Source organism: Oryctolagus cuniculus, chromosome 15 (genome assembly GCF_051225735.1).
Source record: "Oryctolagus cuniculus isolate XC-2025 breed Fujian yellow rabbit chromosome 15, ASM5122573v1, whole genome shotgun sequence".
In the NCBI taxonomy this organism is placed as follows: Eukaryota; Metazoa; Chordata; class Mammalia; order Lagomorpha; family Leporidae; genus Oryctolagus; species Oryctolagus cuniculus.
This window is the reverse complement of record NC_142881.1, coordinates 20,628,711-20,645,363: the sequence shown is the minus strand read 5'-3', so window position 1 is coordinate 20,645,363 and position 16,653 is coordinate 20,628,711. Positions and strand designations below refer to the sequence as shown.

The 16,653-nt window shown below is 40.8% G+C and overlaps 1 long non-coding RNA gene across 25 annotated transcripts in view; it reads right to left on the bottom strand.

Moving 5' to 3' along the window:
* The window catches only part of LOC149121928 (uncharacterized), a 352,265-nt gene extending 337,521 nt beyond the window's left edge, over positions 1-14,744 (bottom strand). For 24 of the 25 annotated variants that reach the window (XR_016221589.1, XR_016221588.1, XR_016221590.1 and 21 more), the window contains exons 1-2: positions 14,334-14,744; positions 2,061-2,201 (exon numbers count right to left, since the gene is read on the bottom strand). This is a non-coding gene — a long non-coding RNA (uncharacterized LOC149121928). The remainder of the gene's footprint in view (positions 1-2,060; positions 2,202-14,333) is intronic. The other variant, XR_016221607.1, reaches the window with a different exon arrangement.
* Positions 14,745-16,653: the final 1,909 nt, after the last annotated feature.

The window sequence follows — 16,653 nt, the reverse complement described above, 5'->3', positions numbered from 1 at the left end:
TATGAACTACATTTTTTACCGTCATTGAAAACTGGTATTTTCATCACTGGGATATTGTCGCTAAACAAACTCAACAAGGAAACACCATTCTTGTATTCCTCACAGAGGACAGTATCTTAACAAAGTGTTATTTTCCAGAAAGCATCAAATGATAGAAGATATCTTCCTAGGAGAAAACCCAATTCCTTTCCTGATGACTGCACCAAAGGCAATACTCTGGAGCAAACAAGGACAGTCTCATCTCCAATCACAAGCTACAAAGGCCATTCTTCATAGGCCTGCTCTAGTTTGATTCTAGGCATAGAACAGCCAGTGTGGGAATTTCAACATCTTCAAAACTGTCATCAGGGATGTGAGGCGATGGCTGCTGTATTACAGGACACTGGCTGAGCAGGGAATTCCTCGGCAAGTTTTTTATTCCTCATCTATCCAGTGTCCCCTCATTTCTGACTATCATTGTCTTTCAAAGAAATCCACTGATTGATCCACGTAGCTAGGGAGTCTCGAGTTTATCTTGAACTTATCTTCTGTTCTTACAAATGATGCTGCACAAAAGCAGCAGCCTGGGCCTCGGTCATCACAGCATCCGCATGATATATACTCAGTGCTTATGTGCTAGCTATGCTAGCAAAATACAGCAAGTGATCTTCAAATAGTGTTTTATTAATAACTGCAAGGCTTCATTTCAGAAACTCAGGGGAATTTGCTGACTTGCTCAAGACTACTAATCTAATTTGTTCAATACCTACAGAGCTTAAATAGAAGTCAGATTTAAACCCATCACTCCTTGGCTATGTCTTGCAAACCACACTGCTTTGGCTATTTGTTTCATTCTTCCCCATCACGGCCAGACATATGCATATTAATGTTACCTGAGATATTGATGCTCCTTACTCTCATCCCTTCCTCAGTTCTTCCCTTGCTCTTTCAGCCTCTCCTCACTCAAACCCCTAGGCTGTCCTGGTAGGGGTAAAACTACAAGACAGAAATATAGCCATTGAGGCAGATCCAAACCTTCTAGTCTTGGTCCCACCTGCAGAGCAGTTCCTGGCCCATGGTCTGTGTTCAATAAGTATTAATGAATCCACTTACAGCTAACAATGATAGCTACCTCTGTGCCAGATAGAAAAAAAAAAACAACTCAATTTGGGGACCACCTCTCAAGGCTGGTTGTCAGGATTTTCTGCACAACCTCTAAGCTTCTGTCTCAAGTTTCTACATGGTGAGCTGTTACTCATCCTTCAAGAACTAGCAAATATCTACCTCTTCTGTGATGATACCTTGGAGAAAACATGAGCCCCTGAGCCCCAACCTGCCCAGTGTTCTTTACACAACTCGTACATTCTGCAACATTTGCTGCGTGCAATGGGGTTTAGTAATCACAGATGCAAATCAGACTGAGAACCCCTAAGGAATAGCTTTCCCAACATTGTCATCTATGTCTCCCCAGCGTCCACCCAGAATCTGGGTACATGGTGGGAATCTGACATAATATTGTCAAATTTTCATTTGTATTTCACCACATCAGTAAGTTAAAACCAAACTAAGACACCCATTAGATTGTTATTCTTTCCCTGATGTAGTTGCTTGTTAAAAGGACAGCAGCAGATGAGTCTCACAAACACAATGTTGAGCTCAACAGTATGAAATTACATGAAGTTCAAGAATAGGCAGAATTTACTGAAGGTGTTAGAACTGTCCTATTATACAATTTGTCTTAATGTACCCAAACCTAAGCACCAAAGGGATTCAGAAAAAGCCAACTGTTATTTTTAAATGTTCACAAATTTCATTACAAGCTGACAATGAGCACAACTAAAAGTGACACCTCTCCGGGAATGTTTATGGCAGTTACACAACTAAAACACCAGGAAAGGTACCCTTCCTAGGCATTAAAAGTTATTCCCTGGTGAACATTTTTTAAATGATATGACACTGGCTTGAGATGCCCATACCCATGGGAGCGCCTGGTTCCAGTCACCACTGCTCTGCTTCCGATTTTCCTGCTAACGTATACCCTGGGAGGCAGCAGGTAATGGCTCAAGTACTTGAGTCCTTACCATCCATATTGGGGATATGGACTGAGTTCCAGGCTCCTGGTTTCAGGCTCATCCAGCCCTGACTTTTGCAGGCATTTGTGCAGTGAAGCAACAGATGGAAGATCTCTCTCTTGCTCGCTCACTCGCTGTCACTCTCTCTGCCTTTCAAATAAAATGAAAAATAATAAAACGGGCATCAGCTATGGCACTCCAAGATAGGACATTTTTCAGGAAGTTAAAGTTTCCAGGGTCACCTTAAACTATAACACCTCTTTCTCACTTAAAAGATGCAGAATCTTCTCAAAAACCTAAAATCTCCCCCTGAAAAAGTCAAAGATGGTTGACTTACAGTTGCCCTAGGTGGGGCCCACCCTCACGCACCACGCCCAGCTTTCAGCCCCCTGTAATCCGGTGATGTTTCCCTCCCGTCTTAGTGGGGTGAGGGTGGGGTCACCTCTTGTGTACTCTTCACTGAGAAGGTCACAGGGGGAACAGAAGGTCATTGCCACCAGGATACTCTATCTTCCTAGGGCTGATCACAGCAGAGGGCAACGGCTCATCCACAGGCTGGAGAGTCCAGTCCTGACCCCACTCCCCACACCAGGGGGCAGGTCTGTCCCATGACTGGGATCTGGGCTGTGTCCAGAAGCAGGGAGTATCTGAGAACATCGACTATCCATTCAAAGTCTCCTCTCCTCCAGAGGAAGAGCCAATAAGTGCTGGGCCTCTGCATCTAAATTAACCTGTAAATGCAATCTCCTTTGGTCTAACTGGAGCCCCAGGAACTCTAGCAAAGGAAAAGCTCCTAGGAGGAATGTCAGCCTCCAGGACTTTCACTCTCACCCACCTCTGCATTTTTTGGTTTACACCCACTGCTCTCTGCCTGGTCTTCAGCAACATCCCCAGGAGAGGGAGACAGGGCACATTCAAGTTTCTTTCAGGATTGAGGTTTGGGGAAGACGACAAGGACTGGGTGGGATGACTGGAGGTCTTCCATAAGGAAATACTTGCATTACTTTCATGGGAACAGGCGGGCAAAGGTTTCAGCTTACAGCACCTCCCTGTCCAGAAACCCCGTCTAGCCACATTCTCCTCATGAGCACCAGTCAGCCTCCTCTCACCTCTACTCTCCGGCCTCCAACCCTACCACCTCGCCTCCCCTGGGGCTGCAGGAGTCAAGGCTGAGACATGCGGAGTCACCAGTCAGAGCAAATGCCAAGACGATGGGCCTCAGTCCCTCCGGCTTCCAGCGGGTGGCGCTGCCCGGCTTCCCTCCTGGCCCGCTCAGCATCGTTGAGTGCCCAGACAGGCCCTGTGGTTGGGGCCGATACCACAAGCAGCAACAAGATCCAGGGCTGCCACACAGGCCAGGGGCGTGAAGGACCCAGAGGCCCCTGCCGGCGAGGAACAAGCTTGGCCCAGCTGCGGAGTCCTGCGGGCGCCCACAGTTCCTATGCTGGGAGCGACAGGAGCTGAACGCGGGTTCTATACCCAAGGGCGCTGCGCAGTCCTCTTCCCTGGCAGCTGGTGGGCAGGTGCTCAGGACTCCAGCTCCAAGTTGGGCCCAAAGGGAGGGCGGAGTTGGCGCTGGGCAAGGGGTGGCCTCTGGAGGGGAGAGCGAGCGGTGCCGCCCTGAGGGCTGGAGCCAGAGTCTCAGGGACCCTCTAGTGGTCACTCCCGGAACCCAGGGGCGCTGGGATCCAAAGCTAGCCCCATGTGGTGGCCTGAAGGCTTCCCGCCTGCTCGCTCGCTCTCTGCTGCTTTGGGATCTTGACCTGAACCACAGCACAGCTGTGTATTCGCTCTTGGACCCAATAAATCGCCAAATAATGAATGTGTGTGCTCCCTTTCCTGACTTCACCTTACCCCATTTAAAACAGCGCTTTCCTATCCGCAATAGTGTTTTATGAACACAAACTTTGGCTTCCTCGAAAGACCACACCCTCACCCCTCACCGACACTTACCTCTTGTCTTTTTGCTAAATAACCATTCTTATGGGTGTGAGGTAAGACCAGCCTGTAGTTTCTATTTGCATTTCTTGATTGTTGGGTTAATGATGTGATGTTTAGCACCTCTTCATGCCTACTAAGGGCAAGTGCCCATTTTTTTTAACTAGATTCTTTGAGATGTGTTGTTGCTATTTAATTGTATGAATTTCTTATAAATTTCTAATATTTATCCTTTGCTAGATAAATGTTTCCTTTCATCCTTAGGTTATCTCTTAAAACATTAAACAGGCTACAATGTCTTCATAGTACTAAGTCCTCAAAGATTTAATAACACTACTGTCTGTATACTGTAGTTAGACAATATTTATGAAATTTATAAATATCTATATTTAAATAATATCAAGAGCATTAGTGGCTATTAACAAAAATATAGTACTGATTCTAACATATACATTTTTTCATTGTCCATGGTATAGTTTAGAAAATAATTTGGGTTTCCCCCAAAGATCTTTGTGTTAAAGTCTTGATCTCCAGACTCTTACATTAATGGATTAAGGATGGAATTTAATTGAGTTATAGCTTCTGAAGGTCTGGCCTTGGAGAGTGATTATTTTGGATTATTTGGATTATTTGGATTATGTTGTTGGGACATAATGCCTCCATTACTGTGGAGAGATACTGGTTGTGAAATAAGGGAGTAATGGATTAAAGACCTAAATCTACGACCTGACACCATCAAATTATTAGAGAACATTGGAGAAACCCTTCAAGATATTGGGACAAAGACTTCCTGGAAAAGACCCTGGAGGCACAGGCAGTCAAAGCCAAAATTAACTATTGGGATTGCATCAAATTGAAAAGTTTCTGTACTTCAAAAGGAACAGTCAGGAGAGTGAAGAGACAATCGATAGAATGGGAAAAAATATTCGCAAACTATGCTACAGATAAAGGGTTGATAACCAGAATCTACAAAGAAATCAAGAAACTCCACAACAACAAAACAAACAACCCACTTAAGAGATGGGCCAAGGACCTCAATAGACATTTTGCAAAAGAGGAAATCCAAATGGCCAACAGGCACATGAAAAAATGTTCAAGGTCATTAGCAATCAGGGAAATGCAAATCAAAACCACAATGAGGTTTCACCTCACCCCGGTTAGAATGGCTCACATTCAGAAATCTACCAACAACAGATGCTGGCGAGGATGTGGGGAAAAAGGGACACTAACCCATTGTTGGTGGGAATGCAAACTGGTCAAGCCACTATGGAAGTCAGTCTGGAGATTCCTCAAAAACCTGAATATAACCCTACCATTCAACCCAGCCATCCCACTCCTTGGAATTTACCCAAAGGAAATTAAATTGGGAAACAAAAAAACAGTCTGCACCTTAATGTTTATTGCAGCTCAATTTACAATAGCTAAGACCTGGAATCAACCTAAATGCCCATCAACAGTAGACTGGATAAAGAAATTATGGGATATGTACTCGATAGAATACTATACCGCAGTAAAAAACAATGAAATCCAGTCATTTGCAACAAAATGGAGGAATCTGGAAAACATCCTGCTAAGTGAAATAAGCCAGTCCCAAAGGGACAAATATCATATGTTCTCCCTGATCGGTACAACTAACCAAGTGCCAAAAAGGAAACCTGTTAAAGTGCAATGGACACTATGAGAAACGGTGACTTGATCAGCCCTTGTCCTCACTGTTGATGAACAACTCAATACGTTATCCCACTTAGTATTTTTTTTGTCTGTTCTACTTAATACTATTGGTTGAATTCTGTAATTAATACACAGTTATTCTTACGTGTTGAAACTTAACTGAAAAGTGATCACTGTTAAACATAAGAGTGGGAATAAGAGAGGGAAGAGATGTATAATTTGGGACATGCTCAAGCTGACTTGCCCCAAACGATAGAGTTAGAAACATACCAAGGGATTCCAATTCAATCCCATCAAGGTGGCATGTACCAATGCCATCTCACTAGTCCAGTGATCAATTTCAGTTCACAATTGATCATAATGATAGGACTAAGAGCCAAAGGGAGCACATAAACAAGAATAGTGTCTGCAAATACTAGCTGATAGAATAAAAAAGGGAGAGAATGATCCAACATGGGAAACGAGATACACAGCAGACTCAGAATGGCAGATGTCCTAAACAGCACTCTGGCCTCAGAATCAGCCCTTAAGGCATTCGGATCCGGATGAAAAGCCCATGAGAGTATTTCAGGCATGGAAAGCCAAGACACTCTGGGGGAGAAAAAAAAAAAAAAAAAAAAAAACAACTAAATGAAAGATCTCTGAGAGTGAGATCCCAGTGGAAAGAACAGGTCATCAAAGAAGGAGGTACCTTTCTCTGAAGGGAGGAGAGAACTTCCACTCTGACTACAACCTTGTCTAAATATGATCAGAGTCCGCGAACTCAAAAGGCTTCCATAGCCTTGGCAACTCATGACTGGAGCCTAGGGAGATTACTGATGCCATAAACAAGAGTGTCAATTTGTTAAGTCAACAACAGGAGTCCCTGTGCACTTACTCCCCATGTAGGATCTCTGTCCTTAATGTGCTGTACATTGAGATTTAATGCTATAACGAGTACTCAAACAGTATTTTTCGCTTTGTGTTTCTATGTGGGTGCAAACTGTTGAAATCTTAATATATACTAAACTGATCTTCTGTATATAAGAGAAATGAAAATGAATCTTGATGTGAATGGAATGGGAGAGGGAGCGGGAAAGGGGAAGGTTGAGGGTGGGAGGGAAGTTATGGGGGGAAGCCATTGTAATCCATAAGCTGTACTTGGGAAATTTATATTCATTAAAAGTTAAAAAAAAGAAAAAGAAAAAAAGAAAGAAAAGAAAAGAATAAAGAAAAGAAGAGAAAAGAAAAGAAAAGAAAAGAAAAGAAAAGAAAAAGAAAGAAAAGAAAAAGAAAAGAAAAAGGGAGTACTTCAGATCTTTCTCTGCTTCTTGCTCACTGTGGGATCCTTCCTCTGTACACATTCCATCCTCAACACAAGCCAAATTAACAGGGCTACCTGATCTTGGACTATGAACTCCAAACCTGTAATCCAAAGTAAAACTTCTCACTCCCTAAGGAGCTCCTCTCGGATATTTTAGTTACAGTAACTTATGTAAAGCTGATCAATACACTCCATTTGTTCTGTTGTATCCATGATAACTCAGAAAAAAATCCGCCCCTTGTGTCTCTGATGGGCTCCCCTTTAAGACAAGTTAGAAATGGTACCTGATCAATGTTTCTAGGAGAGTCTAAGACAACTTCTTTTATGCAAATGTTTCCCACAACAGAATTAAAATATACTGAGTCAAAATTATGAAGAGCATTCCAAAATAAGTGAGAATAGAGCAGACTGCTCAGCCATTGAAGTTAAATATGCGAACAGTTAACACATGAGCATTTGGCATTAAAGAGTATGGGCTGCACTTATTTTTGTGGTCCTTGACCAGTGACTCATCCTTAGAACTTAATTCTGTGCGCTTCCATAAAAGCAACACCATCTGATGGACTGTGGCTTCTTGACAGGCAGGAGAAGAAGGAAGATCCTTCTTAATCCTTGATGGAAAGTGCTGTTTGTGAAATCCAGACCAGCCACTTTCCTCTCTGCAGAAAACCTTCAGAGCATTATACAAGCTCATCTGTTTACTGCCCTCTCACTGCCCTACAAAACTTTTCCCTCCTAGATAACTGTGTGGGAATTCCTCAAGCCGGATTTTTAAAAAGGAGTGGAAAACCAGATCAAACAATCAGAGACCCAAATGGAGTTCTTAAAGTTCATACCTCCTTTCTTCCTGAACTAATTTCCCCAATCATCCCTTCGGAGAAAGGATGCTTGAAATCCACATGTGACAAGTTCACTGAGGACTGATAACTTTCTTAATCCAACTCCAACTTTCATTTTCCACTTGAAGAAGTGTTTAATCATGAAGATCTTGGCCAGAGGTTGGGTAGTTGGTTATTGATTTTTTTTTATATAGCACTGCCTTTTAATTCATAGAACTCTCTATTACTTTCATCAACAAGCAGAAGTTAAAAAATACCAATTACTCATTACTTATCCCCTTTCACAAAACCAGCAGAGAAATTGCCTCATCAGGTAGAGAAGTAAATTAGTCTAAGCCACTATTCTACACCAATCTTCTCTTGAGATCTTCAGCATACTTCATTGATGGGACGTTAAAAGGATGAGCTCTCCAGTGACAGGAGGAGGGAAGACTTGACATCAAGGACCAGGCAGTGGCAGAGATGCACAGTCGCTACAAGTCTTAAGACTCAAACTATGAAAAACATATTTCAACTCTATCTACATCTCCTCATGTCTACCACAGCAGATTCCACATCACTCTCTACCACTCAGGTACTCTTATCTTTTCTCTACAAAATTCACACTAAGAGTGGGGCTCATACACTCTATGACACCAGACACAAGGAAAGGAAAAGAAGTATTTATATATATATATATATATATATATAAATTTTTATATGCAGAAGCTGGCCATTTCTCTTCACCTATGTGTAATTACTGAAACATCATAAAACAAATAATTTAATAAATAAATATGAATTTTGGGAGAGCGCATGTTCATAATTCTTTCTATTAAATCATATGATACAAAAGTCCTTGCACTACAAAGCAGCAAAATCAGCACAAGATTTTTAAACACATAACATCACATATCAACTTTTATTTAAAATCCCTTGATAACTTCCCACTCTACTCACAATAAAATAAAGAACTGACTATGAGCCGGCATTATAGCACAGCAGGTTAAGCCACTGTTGCAACACCAGCGTCCCATATAAGAGTGCTGGTTCAAGTTGCAACTACTCTGCTCCTCACGCAGATCCCTGCTAATATACACGGGAAAGCAGTAAATGGTGGCCCAAGTGCTTGGGACCCTGCCACGCATGTGAAAGACCCAGACAGTTTCTGACTCCTGGTTTTGGCCTGGCCAGCCCCAGCCCTTGTGGCTAGGTGGGGAACAAACCAGCAGATGGAAAATACTGCATTCTCTTTCTCTCTCTTTCTCTTTCCCTCTACCCTTCTCTCCCTCTCATTCTTTTTCTGTCATTCTGCCTTTCAAATAAATAGTTAAAAGAAAAAAAAAAAAAGAATAGAGTATGAGACATGAAGAAGCTGGCACCTCCTGTGTCTTAACCTTATTTTGCCTCAGCCACTATGCTTTCTCCCAGCCTATAGCCTTTGCACCTACTGTTCCACCTTCTTGGAATGTCCAGCCTCACTCTTCCCTCATCACTCTGGATTCCTCTCTCTTGGGTCTGAGCTTACTCACCCTCTCTGACTCTGGATGAAGGACTTAATTACACTGTAATATGGGGAAAGGCTCATCTACTCAACTCAGAAAATGCTGTACAAACTAATTCAACTTTCTAAGTCTGCTACCAGTATCAATGATACTGCCTTTTATTTATGATGCCCCATTTCATCAGGTCACTAATTTTATAACAGCTCCAAAGGAGAGCTGTTATAAAATATAAGGAAATGTACCCACAATCATAGACTTAGAGACAAAAAAATCCTCAGACTATTCATGATAACCACAAACTAGAACACAACCCAAAACTTCTTCCATGACTGAGTGCAATGACAAACTATGATAGAACTACAACATTAAAAGGAGGATGCTGTTGTTACACGCAAAAATTTGGATGGACCTCACAGGCATTACACTGAGTTAAGAAAGCCAACACAAATGCTTCCTTGGTATCTGATGCCATTGATACCTCAAAAAGACAAAATTGTAGTTACAGAGAACTGATTAGGGTTAGAGAGAGGGTGTGACTCCAAAGGGCTAGCACAAGGGAGTTGTTTGGAGTGATGGAACTATTTTGTATCCTTATTGCCTTACTGATTATGTGACTACATACATACGTTAAAACTCATAGAACTATACATCAAAATAAAAGTGAATTTTATTTTAAAGTATGTGACTCAAGTCAGAATTCTTAGGTGAATCCCGACACCACTTACCGATTTTATTGACCATCACGATAATCCTGCGAATCAGATACTACCCTATCTACGTCACAGGTATGGAAACTGAGGATTATGAAGGTTAACCTCCCAGGTTTTCACAGCCAGCAAGGGCAACCTGACAGACCTACAGGCACACATTCATTTTTTTTCTCTCATATGAGCATAACAAACCTTTCTCAAAACTCTGGATTGTTTATTTGTTGAAACTTTTAATATTGAAAACAACTGAGAATTATGAGTGCCCTAAAGGCAACTAGACACACTGCTGAATGTTGATTTCAAAGTTAACCAATTTCATGAATATAGATTTTTAAAATTAACCATGACAGAGCCAGAACTCCTAATTTAAAATATTGAAGTATTTCTAATATTCAAAATAGATGCATATTAAAATCATATTATAATTTTTCTAAGTTACTTTCCCATCTAAAATCTAGTTCTAATTATTTTTAACTTATAAAAACAAATTTAGGTTATTATTTCTATTGTGTTTTCTCGAGCATCTCATATACCTCTGCATTTTACATTTATTTATTTTTTTAACTGAAAAACAAGTTTATTCTGGTGCAAGAAATTTTTGAAATTCATGCATAGTTTTTTCACAGTTTATAGTCTCTCTTTTCAATTTTTATTTATTTGCAAGAGGTGGGGAGCAGAGAAAGAAAAGACAGAGATCTTCCATTTTCTGGTTCACTCTCCCAGTGTTCTCAACAGCCAGGGCTGGTCCAGACTGCAGCCAGGAGTCCAGAACCCAACACAGGTCTGTCACATGGGTGGCAGGAACGCAAGTACTCAAGGCATCATCTACTACCTCCCAGGGTGCACACTAACAAGAAGCAGGAATCAAAAGCACAGCCAGGATCCGAACCCAGGCATTCCAGTGTGAGAAACAATTCTTCAAAGCAGCATCTTAACCACTAGGTAAAATACCCACCCCATAATATGTCTTCCACTGAACTGTTTTAAGACTTCTTTACATGTACCTTAAATGCCACCTTTCAAGCTATGGCAAGTTGAATCTTGTCGATTATATCTTTGTTCTGTTAATGTGTTCGATTTTTAACAGGAAATTTATTAAGGTAATTTTAATCTCCATTAGAATGTGACTGAGTTTCCACCTTACACATTCAATAAAAGTGCAACTCATTTTCAAATTATTGAGGACTAATTACAAATTAGATGCTGATTTATTTATTTATTTGGAATCCTTTTTCATATCATTACTTCTAAAAGTAAGTACATTTCATTAATTATTTTTGATGACTGCTTTAATGGGTTGTAGAACAAAGCAGTAATTTTGAAAATTATATCCTTCTGATACCTACATTTAACAAAGACTCTAGACTCTGAGGGGTTATTATTAACTTGACAGTAATTAAAACTGCAGCACACTCTACAGCAAGATGCATTATGATTTCAATAAATTTCTATAATGAGATAAACAATCCTTTAAAGTTTCTTTTGCATAACTTATAAGAGCAAATGCAAATGGATTTTTCTGTATAATATGAAGATTATTTGGGAAAACATAAAATTCTGGGATATATTTAGGAAAACAAATTTATTGAACACCTGTTTTGTGCCAAGAATAGTATGTACTTTATTTCATATTTCTAGCAACTCTGATCTATGACAGTCTAATTCCCATTCTATAAATAAGTTAACTGTGGCATTGACTAAGATTCACTCTCCTAAGCCTGGATGGGGAGCATCCCAGAAAGAGAGACCAGACATGCAGTGCGATGCTAAAGCCAAAGGAACATGGAGAGTTTGAAAAACTAAAAGAAGGCTCATAGCATTGGTGAGAGTGGTCAAAGCTGAGGCCAAGAAGCAGGCAGGGTAGCCACTACAGGGTGATGCCTAATACCCACTAAGAAATCAAGCCTTGTTACTATCATCATTTTCTGGATTGTCTAAAGTGTAGATTTGGGGGCTGGTCCTGTGGTACAGTGGGTTAAAACTGTTGCCTGAAGCGCCGGCATCCCATATGGGCGCCGGTTCTAGTCCCGGCGGCTCCTCTTCCATTCCAGCTCTCTGCCGTGGCCTGGGAAAGCAGGAGTAGATGGCCCAAGTCCTTGGGCCCCTGCACACGTGTGGGAAACCCGGAAGAAGCACCTGGCTCCTGGCTCCAGATCAGCACAGCTCCGGCTGTTGCAGCCATCTGGGAAGTGAACCAGCGGATGGAAGACCTCTCTCTCTCTCACTCTGCCTCTCCTCTCTATGTAACTCTGACTTTCAAATAAATAAATCTTTTTTTAAAAAAGTGTAGATTTATGGCCCACAAAGCAATGTTCTAGGATTTAGTTCCCATTCCATCCCAACTTACATCCTTTTAGTCCATGCCATATTTGTTATTCATTAAGTACTTATATTGAAGTGGCACTATATTCCTAAATCTGTATATATGAAATATATGAAATTTGTATAACTTAAGTAAAATTTAAAAAATAAAGTATTTCATGCTCATACTTGAATCTAAATTCACTATGAGTTTATAATAAAAAGCAATTGCTCTCAGTCATGGCTCCCAACCTGTAGTTCCACTTCCTAGAAATAACCATTTTTCATCATTTTCCTGTTTTTTGTTTTCCGATGATCCTCACCATAAATCTAAAGTATCAAACTTCCCACTGTGTTGTTGATTCCTTTTATCTATCCATTGTCTTTGATTTCTGGGTTTTTTTTATCTTTTAGAATTCATCTAATGGTGTTCTATCCCAGCCTTGCATCCAAGGAAGAAACACAGTGAGAAGGAAGCTCTTTCTGCCCCCTTTCTCATCACCCAGGACTCCAGTGCTTACCAAGCCAGAGCCCTGTCATGTGGCCAAACTCTGCCTCCTGCTGCCTTAACATCACAGATTTCTTTTATTGACTGCTTTTAGAGCCATTTATATCATTGTAAGATGAGATTTGTAAAATAGTCACTATATTCTGCATGACAAATATTTGTAAGAAAACTCTAAGTAGTTTTGATGCCCCCATCAGGAAAAATTCAAGGGTTAGAAGTGCAATAACACACTTTTTTTTTTTTTACAAGAGTATCTTTTGGCCACCATTCTGCCAACAATCTTATTTAGCCACATGAATATGAGCAACTGGACCAGTTAAAATAAAGCATGAATGTCCTTGCTTTAGCATGCCACATTTGTAGTTTTTTCAAACAGTTATACAGAAAATGCAACATTTCACCCCATTTCCTCAGAGCATGAAATGCTGACTTAATTTCAATTGAGGAGCATTTTTCATTTGGAGTTACTAAGAGACTGAGAAGCACTTGAAATGTTTGCAGAAGAAATTCTACTCAGCTTGCAGGAGATTCAGGTGAGATGCATAGACTATGAATTAATCACCAGGGAAGGGCATCCAAAAAGACAGCCTATTGTTGCAAGGAAAACTTTGGGCACAGAGTATGTCGCTTAGTAATCCTGCTGCAGAGGACTGGCTAGCAAACACAGCATCAATTTAAAAAGCTTGTTTTGGAACAGAGCAGAAATAGAGGGATAAAATGTCGAAAATACTGTCTGTTCAGTGGCATGTTTATAAAACTGCTGCTGTAACAGTGCCTCACTTTCTCTCATTTTAGAAAGGTTGTCAGAGGAAAAGCCGCCCATTTCATGGCCAGTAAGAAGCACATCATAAGAAAAAAATTATATAACATAATCCATTTGTACCGTGTTTTTTACTTTTCAAAATATTTTGTATTTGTGCCCCCATTTGAAGCCCACGAAAACTCTGTGAAATAGTAGAGCAGGTGTTAATGCTTATGTTTTGCAGGCAAGAAAACTGGGACTACAGTTTGAATGAGGTTTCTAAAGTTGTATGTGAGTCAGCAGCTAAACCTGGGTTAGACCCACTTCTTTTCAATTCTAAGCTTTACAATTTGGGGCTAGAAATAAAGTTGTAACAAGAACTAGAAAAGATATCATACTGTTTAATTCAGCAAAACAGCCTCCCTGCCCCCACCCTGCTTTCTAGTTAATAACACATTTTTGTTTCAATGCTTAAATGCCCTTTGCTCTAAGAACTCTTTCATAATTCCTCTTATCCTATCCTGCGCACCCCTACTTTTCCATTACAGAATTTTGTTGAAGAATCTAGTTCTCTTTTACCTACACATTTTCTTGTATCAATTATCTAGATTTGTGAATAAAAGTCATTGCAAAAATGTAATAAATCTTCAAAAAGTAGGAAGGCAATGTGGCTCTTCATTAAGAGCACTGTCAAACCTAGAATCAAATCCCAGTCTGCCACTCATATGCAGATGGTCTCTCTAAGCTTTAGTGCCTTCATCTGAAATGATTAAATGATAAACTTACCTGTAGTAGACAGGAGACTTTTTTTGTTTGTCTGCCCTTTCCACCACACAAAACAAACTCTAATGGGCTACTTTTCACAGGATCTGGTTCATTAGCCCTCAATTTGGACAATGTGACCCAGGGCTGGCCAATGAGAACACTACATCTCCTGGTTCAGGTCACTGGTTAATGAGCAGACACGTGACATAGCCAGTTCCATCTGCTTCTACCTTAGGACATCACAGGGGAATCAAACAGGTCTGATTGCTGCCATGGCTGCCAGCCTCCATGAGTTCTTCCATAAGAGGAACGCATGTTCATGGAGGGGAGCCCAAAGCCAATGCAAGAAGGAATGAGAGTTGGAAAGGGAGCAAGAACTGGCCTGTTGATCCCTGATTGACAGAGGCTGGAGGTGCCCCTCCCAGAGGCTATTGCTACAGTTGTTATTGCTAAGGCTGGCTTTAATAAGGCTTCTCTTGTTTGTAATTAGGAGAGGCTAATAGCCTACCTTGTAGGGGTGTGATAAGAATTAAATGAGGCAATACATATAAGGTGCTTAAGACTGCGCCTGGCACACTCAAACCCTCAGTAAATGTTAACTGTCGTGATGATGGCGAGGATGATGAAGCAAATGAGGGCTTCTACTATTTTTCAAGCTGCAAAGCATCCGATATGGCAATAAATGCTGCTTGCATGCCTTGCTGCTTCTCTCTGTGAGATATAAGGAGAGATTTGAATGTTTTAAACATACTTTTCCTTTGCCATTTCTCACCACCCAACTTCATCAATATTATTTTTATTCTTTCTTGTTAACTCATGAGAACCTCAATTTAGGATCAGAATGGTGAGAAATAATGCAGTCCCTGATTGTCAGTATATCTTTTTTAAAGATTTATTGATTAATTGATTTGAAAGGCAGAAAGGCATACACAGAGGGAAAGAGAGAATTTTCCATATGCTGGTTTACTCCACAAATGGCTGTAACAACCAGAACTAGCACAGACTGATACCAGGAGCAAGGAAGCCCATCCAAGTCTCCCACATGGGTGGCAGGAGCTCAAATACTTGGATGCCCATCCAAGGGCTCCCATGCACATTACAGGGAGCTGGAGCAGAAGCTGAGTAGCTGGACTCGGCACTGCACCACAGGATGCTAGACTCCCAAACAGTGGCTTAACTCTATGGCACAACTCCTACCTCTGTCATTCTGTTAAGAGGAGTAAGTAATTTGCTTTTTAATCAAGACAGTGATGTAACAGGCAAGTGCTGATGGCAACTGACAATCATGCAAATTTAAAGCCATAAGTTTGATTGTTCTCTCAAGAGCTTTCTAATAGACTACTTGAGAGCCAGGATCCTGAGACAGTGGGGGAGCATGCACGCATATGTGTGTATGTGGTGGGAGACATGAAACAGATCCAAAGGCCATGGCGTTTCTAAATGCCGTTTCTCTGTCTAGGAATGATATATAGATGAGGGCAACTGTTAGAAGAGTTTGCAAAAACCTGGGAGAAAAAGGTGATTAAAACCATAGGATGAATAATTATGATTGATAATGATTACTAATTTTTATTTTGATCATCTGCATCAACCATGTTATCAATCAGTACTGTGCTAACTCTTGCAACTTCTAGTGTGTTTACAACAAGTATGTGGATTCACATTGCATTTTTAGGAGCTTCACTAAGTCAACATGTTTTTAGGTAAAGACAGCCTACAGGAAAAAAGCCCTGTCCAAACTCATTCCCAGGATATGATCAAAATCATTCATTTATAACAAAGTCTGAAGGCCAGCCTCTATCACTGCCTAGTATTACTTTCTTTGCTTTCCCTGTCACCTTCTTTTTAGGAACAGCCTCACCCAGCATCTATGTAGACCTAGAAGCAGGGGAGAGGCTGTCAATCAAGGGGTACTCCATCTCCCCCAGAACACTGAAAAGATAATGCAAAGAGACAAACCAGAGGCCACTTTTAAAGACAAAATGAGGATACTGGGTGAGGAAGGGTCTCTTTCTTTATGAGATCACAAGCTGTAATGTTTCTATAAGCCAGGCTATTATTCTGGGAGCCTCCAGAGAATGGAACCATGGGGCAGGGGGCAGAGAATATACTGGCAAATATAAATTGAACCTATAGATCCATGTGAAATGTGAGAGACAATTGAAGATGAGATTACATGTCCTGAAATTAGAGGATGCAACAAATTCCTTTTTTCCCTATAAAACAAATATTGAGTTTGGGTTCTGTCATTTGCAAACAGAAGTCTTGGGGACTAATATATTGTGTAGTCTCTCTTGGTATTTTTTCATTTCAATCCTTTTTTCTTATTAAGTATAAACCA